The 10,778-nt window shown below is 43.4% G+C and overlaps 1 long non-coding RNA gene across 1 annotated transcript; it reads left to right on the top strand.

The window, feature by feature from the left end:
* The first annotated feature begins 1,051 nt into the window (after positions 1 to 1,051).
* On the top strand, positions 1,052 to 2,627 carry LOC138563926 (uncharacterized). The gene is made up of 4 exons (XR_011299948.1): positions 1,052 to 1,102; positions 1,254 to 1,359; positions 1,460 to 1,761; positions 2,192 to 2,627. It is a non-coding gene; the product is annotated as an uncharacterized lncRNA (long non-coding RNA).
* The last annotated feature ends 8,151 nt before the right edge of the window (positions 2,628 to 10,778 follow it).

Below are 10,778 nucleotides of genomic sequence, written 5' to 3'. Positions count from 1 at the left end.
GTAGCTCATTATGAGCTCAAAAAACATAAGTACACTGAATTATTTCGGTTTGTGATTCAAAGAATCCCGACGACACCCAGAGGGGGCAATAGAGAGCATCTATTGGCGTGGTGCGAGCAGCGGTGGATCTACACCCTGCAAACTGTTAAGCAGTGCCTCAATATTTCAGTGGAGTGGAATACCCTCCTATAATTGGCATTTTTAGTGCGGTCATGGAGGGCACCCGTCGCATGTGGCTATATGTCATCTCAGAAGACCCACACAAGCTGCTTTGGCAGTGTAAATCTTAAAGACTATGCAGCACGATTCCAAAACAAAACATGGAACCGCTAAACAAAGTAATGTAGTACCTGATCCTTGCAGGTATGGGATTCAGTGAGTTATGTATCTCCAGTATTTCACAAATGTGAATTAACATACATACCATTTGCCGTGTATGTTTATTTAGACATGCCCTGCACTGCCCGCAATTTCCATCTCCCTTTGCATGACTAAGTTGTACACATATTGTATAGCTGGCAACATAACTGTGCACATATAATCTAAATATGCATCCATGCACTTTGTGTCATTTACTGTCACCCGTAAAACCATAACTAATTAGGTAAGTGTGCCTTGTTACTTTACAACAGAGGCATGCACTTATCACGGCAGGTCTCTGACGCCCTCCTCTCCTCGAACTCTTTTTCTTCAACTCTCTCTCTCGAATTTTATCATCATTCGAATTCCAAACGCGTCTTTGCAACATTGCAAATATGTGATCATATGATCGCGTGATAAAGGAGTTTTCGTGCGCACTAGGCATCTACAAATATAAATATAAATAATTCCATCAAGGATGCACATTCATAAACTTGGCTGTTTTTACATGTGTACTCTAACATGTACAACATCACAGACCGTTAGACATATACTCAAGTATTCAGAATCAGCATCCACCCCCTCGAGTAACGTGCAATTTCTATCATGTGACCGTTTGATTTCCGTGTCACTGCGTAATCACGTGACTCAGTAACTAGAGCTTTTTAAGACCGCCCTGATTAGGCAATCGGTCTTCACCAGGTAGCAACAGAAGCCGTCTATGCCAGCCTCGCGCTCGTTGGTAAGTTTGTTTCTCGTTCTCTTTACTTTCTACCAACACTCTTGTTGGAAAATAGCAGGTGCATGGAATCATCTTTTTGGTTTCCTTATGTAAAGGAGTTTGTGGCCACTTACCGGGCATTGTATAACTAAAATATGCTCTCTCTTTGCAGTGATTGACTGAACACCACCCTTGGGAAAAATAAAAACTTCTTGAAATCTACGATGCATATCGATTACCCACTCATCTGAATTGTGGGCATTTTCTTAGAACTGCATGTAAGTTGTTTAACCTCCCAATAGCAACTGTAGTGCCTCTTGGGTCTAACTGCCTAAAATAATTTATAAAATGACTTATACGGTTTCTCTCACTTTACAGAACCGTGCCTTAAGCACGTAGATGAAAACGCAGAACTTCTTTTTGAATATTGCATCAGTTACCTATTATTGACCTGGAACATTAAAAAAAAGTAAGTCTGTGACAACATGATATGCCTTGTGCAATAGTCACAAAAAACCATTTTTGAAACAAACTAATGGCACAAATGGCTATTACAGATATCCCAAATTGGATCGGGACCAAGCCACTTAAGAGCCAATGTATGGGCCTGTATAGACAACTGCTAAATCTGCCAAAGGCGACTTTGTCCTGATTGACTCATTGTGACAATCTTGTCAAATGTAAGTTTGACCGTTTCCAATGCAATTTAACTATTGCTTAGAAATTCTAGATGTAGTAACAGTTTTAATACTCAGCCCTTGAGATTTCTACTAATAGCACTAATTATGCTATGTGTTTGTCACTGCTGCGGAAATGCTAAGATTAGTTCCCCACTTCTCCCCACTGTGATTGTGTGAATGTATATAGGACACTAAAGTTATTCTGAACTGCAGTTAATACAGATTTTTTGTTACGCTACTAGTACCATGCCAATTAAAAAAAGAACATGTGTTGTCTCAACCTAGTGTACTCTTTTATGTATGTGTAGAATCGTGTAATATGTAGAAAGAAAGTATATATGTTTACATGCCAGAGATGGCTATGAAGTGGCAGTAACTGCACTAAGTGTAACCCCCCACGATTTCTGATTTCTCCTTATATGTTTTCTAGATTAATCTCTCACGAACATTTACCAGGGGCAAAAAAAGAATCATTGTGTAATTGTGAAGAAATCATTGTCCTGAAGATGACCTTTAACCATTACGTTAAACGACACTAGGGATAGTGTCCAAAATATTTAAGCAGACCGAAACATGTCGACTATCCAAGAGACCGATAGAAAATAATTTAGGGTTCTTCTGTTTTCTTTGTAATTGTTTAATTAGGTTTGTTTGTTTTTGTTTGGTATTTCTTGTGATTCACTCTTAGTATTGTTAATTATTTTCCCTGTGTTTTGCTAAGTGTTGTGACGCTGCACTGTATTTTAGTCTTTTCATCAGTGTCAAACATGACAAAACTACGATGTTAAACCATGTGTCTCTGAGGTCTCTTAAAAAGCTTGTTTTATGCAATATAATCAGAATTTAATAAACCATGTTTTTACAGATCTTTAGTGTGTACTCTGCCACCTTCTTCATGTGGAATATGGGTTACCTTGACCACATATGTTAATGTATAAACAGTGTTATATTGGCATAGTAGCGTAAAGAGGGATAATCAGTCTCACTTTTGTCTATATCCCACATGTATTGGACGACACTGAATCTTGCAAGGACCATGCTGAGCCTCACAATGTAGCTGCTTCCAAGTGACAACGGTTTGGCAAGTAACATCATTAGCTTGTGTAGTTTTCTGAGACTTTACGCTCCTTCTTCCTAGGCCTCTAATTGTAGAGAAATAACTGCTTAATTTATAGCACACATACAGAATATATGAATTACAACAAGAATATGTAATATCAATGAAATAACTGATAAACAACTCATTTAAAAAAAAAAACGTTCTGTTATGTATCCTTTGTTTCCAAATTTTCCTTGAAACAGTCAAATTGGATTTGCCCACCACCGTACCAAGCTGAAAAACAGCATTTTGAAATTGTATAAACCTTGAAATTTTCTCTTCCACTTAAAGAATCATATATACATATATAGCAAAACATCACTATGTAAACCATTAGAACATATCAAACATTACATCACAGTTAAAATCGATAACTGATCATTTACAATATCTTATGTATATCTCTTGTCCATGTGCTCTTCAATTTCGACCGCTTCAGCAGTACATTCCTTTTACATAACACATTCAAAGAACATAGATTAAATTGTTAAACAATTTCATGTTAAAATCTCTCCCAAAGTACATCTCGAGAAAGTTGATTTAATGATTTACGACCTTACAATATAACTTAAACTATGTAAAAAGATATGGTTAATCGTCTGATTAAAATGTTTAAATTAGTTTTTACATAAAGGCGAACAATGTGTACATGTGACATTTTAAAAAGACATATTTGAAAACTGTACCTGATAACCTTCAGGGATGTCACAGAGAGTTGGTGCGAGATCATCCTGAAAAACATATTGACTGTAGCCCCTTTAATGCGTTTTAATGTTATTTTATTTCAAAGATTCAATTTGTCGCTAAACAGCTAAAGATTATAAACAAAAACATACTCCATTAGTGAAAGGGTCTATGTTATTCAGTGACAAAGTACATTTTTCAGAAGGTTTAATTTCATTGTTGCATATGTTTCTGCAATAAATACATCAAGGTTGTTGATGGAATGCTTTGCAATTTGCTGACAGTATTGCAAATTGTCAAAAAAATAAGTTCTTTTAAATGTAAAACATATATTTTCAATCAATAGCTATTAGTATAAATCAATACATTATCACTTCGCATACCTTATCCTCCAGACCAGTGGCAGTAGAAGAATAGTAGATTGTTGAAGTTCCAGTCTCCGCCTATATAACACTAATTGTAAAAATAAAGATGTAAAATAAAAAGAATTACAGGTAAAAGATGGTCGACATTGACAAAGAAGCACACACGCCAGTTTGTATCAAAAGCTAATATTATACATAACAATAATCAATATGTTTTAAGTTGAACTTGAACAAATGCTTATTTTGTATAATGGCATCTGAAGGAATATTCTAAAATAATTACTTGAAAGGCGAGTGAGGTTGCTGTTGACTCTGTAATAGTGGTTGGTGTAGCTTTACAGTCGTTTAATTGATGTATATATTCATAGCATTGTTCAAAAGAAAATGGACATTAGTATTATAATTTGGACCACATTAAAAAGGATACAAAAAGGTTTGTGTGCAAGTTGCTTGGCCTCACTATTAGGATGTTGGACGTGTCTGTGGTTTCCTCCATGGTAACGGTCTGCAATTCCATCAATGCGGCCTAGGTAAAGACAGACATTTTAAAATACTTGCCTATTTTTAAAGGACGGAATTGTGATTGTGTATTTTTGGAAAGGCTCCCATTGCACTGCACTATTCGAGTATCTCTAAAGTAGGCATACACAAAGTAATCTTAAGTTCTAAATGTACAAACCACAGTACATCGTGCCACAAAGGAAACTTGTGTAATAAAATACCAATGGAAATATTCCCCAAAAACTGAAAATTGTTTATTATGTTACCTGTTCACGGACTATTTCAATGTATTGAGTGGTCATTTATAAGACATATTATACAGGCAAATTTAGAAAATGGTAAAATACATTTAAAAATTCAGTGTCCACTACTCACCTGGGTCAGCGTGTGCTGAAATTCAGTTGGAACTGCATTGGAAAGTAATTTGCGAAGGAGTCTGGGGTGATGCTTTTTAGTGTACTGTGATTGTTCGCGCATATCTTCTGTGAAGTGCATTCTGCAGACGTGGAATCAATTGCCCCTCACGTCATCCAAGACATCCTTGGGTCTGTTTTCAATTTCGGACATTCGAAATCCGTAGCTCAAGAGCCATTTTCTTATTAAATTGAAATTCTTTGGAAATACATGCAGGACTGTACTCTAACATTTAGCATGGCTGTTATTAGTGCAACACAAAACAATACAAGAAGGCATTGTTGGATTGTCCCTATGATCTGTTAAATAAATATAAATAAATATTACTATTAGAAAAGTATCACAGTGAGTAAATCAAACATCATATTCCTTTGATAATAAAAAAAATGTAATTGATCAAAAATGGCACCTAAACCAAACATGCATTGAAAACATGTACTACGAAAGATTACCTTTGGAAAAATATTTGGAATGTTATGTGCTAATTACAGAGATAAAAATGCATAGGACGGTTGATAATGGTGTAGAAGTTTTGAATAAAATAAAATGAGAATAGGGTGTATATAGAGTTTAAGGCACTAGAAGGTGGCCTAGCAGAGAACATTTAAACTACTGAAAACAATAGTAAAAGTTGACAAACCGTTACGTGGAAGAACAGATGAGCTGACTCAGCAAGCAAGGTAAAAAGTGGAGAGCTGGCGGTATCCGTTGACGATCTTACAGATGTTTTATTGTTAACTCCCACAGTGTTTATAGAGGATTACAGAAGTGGGTGCGTATGTGAATTTATGACGCGTTTGTTCACACCCACTAGGCCTCTATGACAATGTTTAACTTCCTCAATCCTTCCAGTGCAGCACCCTTACGATTGCATGTCCACACGTGCGAGCTGTCATTGATAGCAGAGGCGGATGGATGTGGATGTGATATGATATGCATAACGTCCCTGTACCCAAGTGTTTCTAGACGCGACAAGAAAGGAGGGGGAAACATAGGGAGGACAAAAGAACAATCTTAATAGGCCCTGTGTCATTCAGATCACACAAGTGCAGGGAAGTGGAAAGGGAGAAGTGCCGAGGGGGAGGGGGGAGTGGAGGGAGAAGTACAGGTAACTCAAAAGTGCAGCCACCGTGTGGCTCAGTGCAGGTAGCAAAAGAAGTGCAGCCAATGGGTGGCTCATAAGTGCAGAGAGAAGAGACTGTAGGGTTGCAGATACAGACCACAAGTGCTAGGGGAGCCGTGAGGCAATGTGAAGTGCAGCTGAACAAGAAGGAGCCTGGGCCCAAGTTCAGCCAGGTGACCAGTGCGTGGAGCAGTCGGGACATCAGCAGGGGAGAGGTAGAGAGAAAGCGGAAGCAAAGAGGCAGGTCTTGAGTTGCTTCTGGAACCGGAGGTGGTTTTGCTCAAGTTCGAGAGTGGCAAGGACGATGTTCCAGAGAGAGACCCCAGCCCAAAATAGAGATCTGCCCCCAACTCTCTGCTTGGAAAAGCGACTGACCCTCAGAGAGTTGGAAGTGGATGAGGGGAGAGGTTGAGAGGGGAGATGTTTAGCTAGAGAGAGTTGGAGGTAGTGCAGTACCAGTCCCCTGAAAGCTTTGTGGATTATGCAGATAGTCTTGAACTTGATCCTTGCCTCCACTGGGAGCCAATGTAGAGATTTCAGAGCTGGAGAGATATGATCTCTGGGCTTGAGGCCAAGGACAACCCTCACAGTCCTGTTCTGGATAAGTTGAAGAGGTTGGAGAGTAGAGGCAGAAAGATTTAGAAAGAGGCTGTTGCAGTAGTCCAGCCTAAAGAGGACCAGAGCTCTGGAGAGAGTGAGCTTCTGGGGAGAAGTGAGGAAAGGAACAATACCTCTGAGGAGGTGCAGCTGATAGCTTGACTTCTTGGAGATGTCAGAGATGTGAGGAGAGAAGGAGAGGGTGTAGTTCACAGGAAGTAGCAGGAAGAGGGTCCCGGGTGGGCAGCCAGAGAGAGAGAGGAAAGAAGGGAGCTGGTGTTTCGATGAGGAGGATCTCAGTCTTACTGGAATTAACACAGAGATCATTGGTGGCACACCATTCCTGAGTTGCAGTCAGAAAGCCTGGAATGAGAGAAGGAGAAGAGGCAGCTGAGGGGAGCCTGAAGGAAAGCTGGTTGTCGTCCATGTAACAATGAAAGTTGGAGCAGAAGGAAGCAATGATGTGAGCAAGAGGTGCCAGCTATTAGTTGAAAAGCCAGGAAGAGAGGTTAGACCCCTTGAGAACACCACAAGTGGAGAGAGAGAGAGAGAGAGAGAGAGATAGAAGAGAGGAAAGACCCCAGTTGGACCTGGGAGGATCAGTGAGAAAGGAGGTCAGCCAGGCCAGGGCCTGATCAGTGATACCCAGGTTATCACAGAGGCAGTTGGGCAGGATGGTATGGTTGACCGTATCAAAGGCAGAAGAAAAATTGAGGAGAATGAGGACAGAAGGAAGGCTAAAATCAAGGTTTGAGAGCAGATCTTCACAGGTGTTCAGGAGAGCAGTTCCCATGCTTCTGGCAGCTCTGAAGCCAGACTGGTTGTCATGGAGAAAACCAACAGATTCAGTGTGCAGATTAAGCTGGGAGATGGCCAGCTTTTCCAAGAGTTTACCTAGGAAAGGGGTGATGGTGATTGAGTGATAGTTAGCCAGAGAGGAAGGATCTGCAGAGGGCAGGGGGTGCACGAGGGAGTGCTTAAGGGGGGAAGGGAAGGTTCCAGTGGGAAAGGAGTGATTGCAGAAATTGGTCAAGGCTGGAGCAACAGTGTCAATGTGGTCCTTGATGGTTCTGGATGAACAGGGGAGAACCTTTTTTGATGAGACTTTCATAGATCGGACTTGTCTAGAAACATTGTCAGGGGTGAACAAGGGAAAGAAAGAGAAGGTTGGAGGAGAGACGGCCACAGGCAGGCCAGGAGTGGACAAGGAGGAGGAAGAGGAAGAAAGGGTGGACAGGATGTCCTGAGTTTTATTGATGAAGTGAGAAGCCAAGGCTCTACAGAGGGCTTAGGTGGGAACAGGAGAGGTAGAGACTACAGCAGAATTGGTCAGCACCTTGCATATTTTGAAGAGTTGGGCCGAGTTGTTAGATGCCGCAGAGAGGCAGGCTTGGATGTGGGCTCTTTTCTTGGTGAGGACAGAGAGTTTGTATTGCCGTTGGAGCAGGTGGCAGGCCAGTTTGTCAGAGGGTGCGCCTAATGCCCTCCACATCCTCTCAGCCATCCTGCACTTGTGTTTGAGGGTGACGGGGTCGGAGTCATACCAAGAGTTGCACTTGGATGGGGGCTTCAAGCGGATCCTCATGACAGGCGTAAGTACCTCAAGAGTGTTATAGATAGAAAGATGATGGTTTGATAGGGCTGTGTCAGGGTGTAAGTCAGCCAAAGGTGCAGAAGCAGTAGAGAAGATAGCAGAAAAATCCTCAGCTGACACACACTTCGTGGGTCGATGACCGAGAAGGTTGGTGACAATGCAGGAGTCAGCTTGGCCTGAGGGGTAGCGAGAGGTGGGAGGAAAGGAGAAAATGATAACTCCAGGATAGAGGAGTGTTGAGAAAGCCGGAGAGGGGGAGCTCTGACCATTCAGGGTTGCCCTGTAGAGCGAGTTGGGCCAGAGGGAAGGATAGAGAGAGAGAGAGAGTTGCAGAGATTGTGAAAGAGTCCTGGACAAGGGCAGGTAGCATGCAGGTGGATGTTAAGGTCTCAGAGGAGGAGAAGTTGAGAGGTAGAGGCGAGGAGAGAGGGGGCAAGGTCACCCCACTCAGAGAGGAAGGTGCAACCTGGTCAGGTGGTCTGTAGAAAGTGGCCACAGTGAGTGAAAAGCCAGGAGAGATAGAGAGCCTGTAGACCAGGCATTCAAAAGAGGAGTAGTCCTGCGTAGGAGTGACAGACCTAGGGATCCACTCTGGGAAGATCAAGGCTACACCCCCACCATGACGGTTGGTTCTGGGTTCAGAGAGTATCTTGTAGCCATCAGGAAGGAGAGTGTCAAAGCTTGTGACAGAGCTGGCCGTGAACCAAGTCTTGGTCAGACCGAGTAGATCCAAATCGAGTTCTTCCAGGAGATGGTAGATGTCAGAGGACTGTTTGACAGCTGAGCAAGAGTCAAGAGCAGCAATGTGGTGCAGGTTGCCCCCTTTGAAGGACTTCCGTTGATGAGGCGAGCGTGATAGGCCCGGAACACAGTCAAATGATACAGACATATGTTTATTGCAGGAACGGGGTCTTCAAAGAACAGTCTGGAGACACTGGGCCTGGAGTTGCCATGCGGATAAGGATCCCCATGCGAAAGAACCCTTTGTGGTGTTCATGGTATTCAGCACCTTGAGCGTTCCCATCCTTCCCCAGCCCCTTGCGAGCGCACGCCCACCGGTGCGAACAGCCATTGATAGCAGAGGGATGATGGATGTGGATGAGGGGAGCGCGATAGGCAGTAAACTTGTTAAAGCACATCAATCTTTTACAATACTCTTAGATGTTTGGACGTGTTGTGGACTTACAAAACATTTCTAACAACTTTTCAGATTAACTCATTTTTAAATTTGTTTATTTAGTTTGGTAAAGTGGATGGCAATGAAACTAAAATTATACTGCTGCAGTTGAGGTACTGTCTGTATAAATCCACTGTATTGTCCGTGGTCACTGGGGAATTCATCATGAATGGCTCAAACCATACAGGCAGGTATTACTCGTCAAACCCGAAATCCCAGTCTTCCATAAATCCACCATGTAAAGGCACAACATGACACAAGTCTGTACCACCTATGTAAGAGACCCAGAAACAGTTTACTTAAATTAATCCAATAATTCCATTTCTTTTGTTTGCACTGACTTGTAAAATGTAAGGCATTTTTATGCTTTAAAATGTACCTATCCATGCAAAGTACTGACATTACTTGTGATTTCAATTAGGGATTAATTAGAAATGTGAACGCACGAGAGGCCACCAGGGGGCGCGTTGATGGAAGCATCATCGGTCTAGCGCTCCCACTCCAGGGACCGGTAAAAGTGGATTGAGCCTCCACTTAGAGGCCCCCTCCATCAAGCAGTCTTCGCCCCCTTGAGGATAGGCACTTGTGACACCTGTGAGCGAAAAAGTAGGCGAAAATGGTCTGCCAGAACGTAGATATAGGAGAGAACGCAGCAACCCAGAAATAAAAGCGTTCCTCACTGTTCTACTGACAAAGCAAGGCGAGGCGCACACGGCGAAGAGCAACCGGCATAAGAGCGCTGGAGGAGTGTAGTGGAGCAGAAGAGGAGTCCAGCTCACCCCCCACCGTGGTGGTCAACAGCTGAGGGAGAAGCGGAGACGGTAGCAACCCCCCCACCCCCATCTGTCAGCTGGGGGGCTGGCATGGTCGGGAGTGCCGGCCCGCCTGGGGGAGGGGTTCCCCTCAAGGATGGTGACGTTGGAGCGTAGGTCAGCTTCACACTGAAGTGAAACCTGCAGAGGACCACGAAGGAGGTAGGGAAGGACCCCCCCCATCTGTCAGCAGGGCGGCCGGTGTGTCCCTGAAAGCCGGGCCGCCGGGGTCTCCCTCATTGTTGGTAGCATTGGAGTGAGGGCTGCTCCAAGCCGCAGAAGGAACCAGCAGAGAATCGCGGGAAACCCGCGGAAGGACAGAAGTAAGGAGTAAGGTAGGGAGGAGCAGGGCCAAGGCCACGCGATCTCCAGAGGTCCCCCCACTACTCAGTGAAACGGCACAAGGACCCATAAATACACTGGTGCCAGGGGCACCCCCTGGGGCACTCTGGGGAAGGAGCACGGGTGTCTGCATTAAATAAGGGGGCCTAGCCCTCCCCCTCCAAGTGAAGCCCAATCTGAACCTTGCGGGCGCCAACACGGGCAAGCAGAAGGCACAGTAATAAGGAGGAAAAGATCAATCAGAAAGGCCAGAAGACCAGAAAGCCTGGGAGCGACCCGCCAGAGAAGAAGAAGACACCTGTGGGACCA

This window comes from Ambystoma mexicanum, chromosome 1p (assembly GCF_040938575.1).
Source record: "Ambystoma mexicanum isolate Mex_15411 chromosome 1p, UKY_AmexF1_1, whole genome shotgun sequence".
Lineage (NCBI taxonomy): Eukaryota > Metazoa > Chordata > Amphibia > Caudata > Ambystomatidae > Ambystoma > Ambystoma mexicanum.
The sequence above is the reverse complement of the archived record's forward strand: the minus strand, read 5'-3'. Positions and strand labels throughout refer to the sequence as shown.